This window comes from Syngnathus typhle, linkage group LG7, assembly GCF_033458585.1.
Source record: "Syngnathus typhle isolate RoL2023-S1 ecotype Sweden linkage group LG7, RoL_Styp_1.0, whole genome shotgun sequence".
Classification (NCBI taxonomy): Eukaryota; Metazoa; Chordata; class Actinopteri; order Syngnathiformes; family Syngnathidae; genus Syngnathus; species Syngnathus typhle.
The window spans coordinates 10,578,879-10,581,681 of NC_083744.1; positions in this window are offsets into that span (position 1 = coordinate 10,578,879).

The window sequence follows — 2,803 nt, forward strand, 5'->3', positions numbered from 1 at the left end:
ATGGCTGTCCATCAGCTGCACATTTAGCTAGAAGTGTGGTCAGTGTTACTAATTCTATTTACTGCTTCTTCTTTCATTCATCAATGGACATCGTCCTGAGCTCTCTCGCATGATTTGTACCCCCATCATTTTTACTGTGTCAGCTTTTATAAATGGTTAGAAATCCCTCATTACTATTTAGATATTTGTAGTCGTGAACATTGAATACATCAATGGAGTTTTTCTGTGTGAATTTTTACTGACTTTGGATGCACCTCGCGCCTGGTGCCAACAGTGAGTCACAGCAGTGTTTACACCCGTTATGTTCTAAAGATGAAACTCAAAGCTGGAGTCTATTTTAAGCGATGAGAGAAATAGTCAAGTCCAAGCATCTAACCTGTTACTTTGCTCGGCCCCTGGTGAGAGAGGATGTTGAAGGAGAGGAGATTCAAACCATTTCATCCATCGATCATTATAGGGTACTGGAGGTCACTCACCAATAAAACGGACACACTAACGGCTGTTGTAAACAGCCAGCAGGCTAACAGGGAGTGTCGCCTCCTGTGTTTTCGGAAACAAGACTTCCTCCCCAGACATGACATGAATTCCTCCCTCACTTTGTTGTGCCTTGGTGTTTCCTGGGTACCTGCCTGGGATTCATCAGTACATATCATTGTCATAATACAAAATTGTGAAAAATGCTGCGTCTCATTTTAGGAAGTCAGATTAATTACGACCCAACTGTTTAGACTGCAGATTTGCTTTGCAAAACAACAGATATGCATCTGATTGACGAAAACATACAAAAGGGAGCTGGGTCGGATTTGAAAAGAATGGGATTCATGCTGTTAAAAAAAATGGACATGTCACATTTGATTTGAGGGCAGTAAGCATTCCAACAAAATGAGTAAAATGATGACTACTCTAAATACCATTTGAAGCTTTGGTCAGTAATTAAATTGAAAGTAACTGTGGGAAATGTGAAAATCCATAGTACTCTCCCTTGAGTGAAGGGTTGTTTGTCTTGTTCGTGTATGTTTTGCATGTCAGAGGCCAAGTCCGTGTGTGTGTGTGTGTGTGTGTGCGTGCGTGCGTGTCGGGAGGTGGGTGGGGGAGGCCTAAGAAGGATGAATAAGAAACTGCATTTACGGTGAGACAAGCAATTCAATCTCTTGAATGAAACAAGAACATGCAATCTGAGCAAAGGCGGAGATGTGGGTCTCTGCAATTGTGTGTCATTTTTCACAGGCTAATGCACTTTCATACAAATACCAGAAGCACGCACACACAAACGCACGCACGCACACACAAATGCACATACGCCTTTGAATCCTGGGGTAATGTGTTACTTGAGAAAAATCTCTCATTTACGACAGTTCTTACAGGCTGGTAAAGAACAGGATCATTACTGCATGTCACAGTGGGGTGTTGGTGGTGGTGCGTGTGAGAGATGGAGATCCATCAATGCAAAGTCGAAGTGTTCAAATGTATTTTTAAACAGAACAATCAAAGTGGCACCATTAGTAGTAAGCCTATCACGTACCTAATTGAATCCCACAATCCATGAACCAATTAATTTGTGTCAATACAACCACCCCGGAGCGGGATTCAGAATTCCTAGAGTTGTGTTTGTGTGTGTGAATCGAACTTGTGTAATTGGGTGTGGAGAAAAAAAAAAGAAAGAAAGGTAACCTTGTGGTCTCACAAATTAAACGTGATCAGACTACTTGTCTACAATTCTGATTGTTGTCCTTCCCTCCCCTCCTCTGGTTTGTTATTGTTTCTTTGATGGCGGTGGCAAAAAAATGAACTATGAGTCATATGATGTGGCTCTCTCTCACACACACAAACCAAATCCTTTCATCCAGTCATGGTGAAAATGTAGACGATGGCGAATATTAATAAAGGTTTAATCAGTTGGAGAGGGCGCAAGCCTGTTATTTGACGTTTCTAAGTTATGAACGGTGTAGGAATATCGCCCCTGGGTACAGCAAGGCATGCACTCATTTCCTGCTGAACTTGCTGCGTTGCATGCAATATGTTTTATTTGTAGAGCCTGAACATTTTCTTCATCAAAAGTAAGTGATTATTATTTGGGTTACGTCGCCACAAGAACAGAACACTAAAATAACCCTGGGAACCCGATGATTTTTTTTAGGGTTTAGTTGACCTAGAAAGGAAAATTATTCTACAATGCTTAGGAGGGGAGCAAAATTCGCATTCACGAATCAAACAAATGTTGGAATTCCATCTATTATCTCGCGTTGTGTGAGTCGAGAGCAAATTAGATGTCGGCTCATGACTTAGCAACACTTTTAAAACAATACGATATATGTTCTGTGCAGCCAAACTAGTCGAGACGGTGTTATGATTAATGTTTTGTTTGAGGAAATAGAATTAAACAGGCAAAATTGTTATCCATCTCAAGGGGCGACCATTTTGCCACTTGCTGTCGACTGAAAATGATAGCACAGTTGCAAGGTCTCAGGTCACAACCAATCAGGGCTCAGCAGGTTTCTAAAGCTGAGCTGTGATTAGTTGCATTTAAATGCATCTGTAGTGGGTCAGATAATCGAGGGTGCTTTTGGACTCCATCACCACCCTTTGTTCCAGTAGCCAATCCTATTTGGAGGCTTTGGCTCTTTGAATTTTGATGAAGTCAAAGTAGAATTACATGCAGCACTGTATCCACCTTATTGTCTCAACCATCCTCATTTCCTTGCAGTTTTCAGGTAATTCAGTCTCAGCTACTTTTGGGTAGCACAGACATTATTCTTAAAAGAAAAATACAGAAGCAACAACAAAAGAAACTTTCTAACAGAAG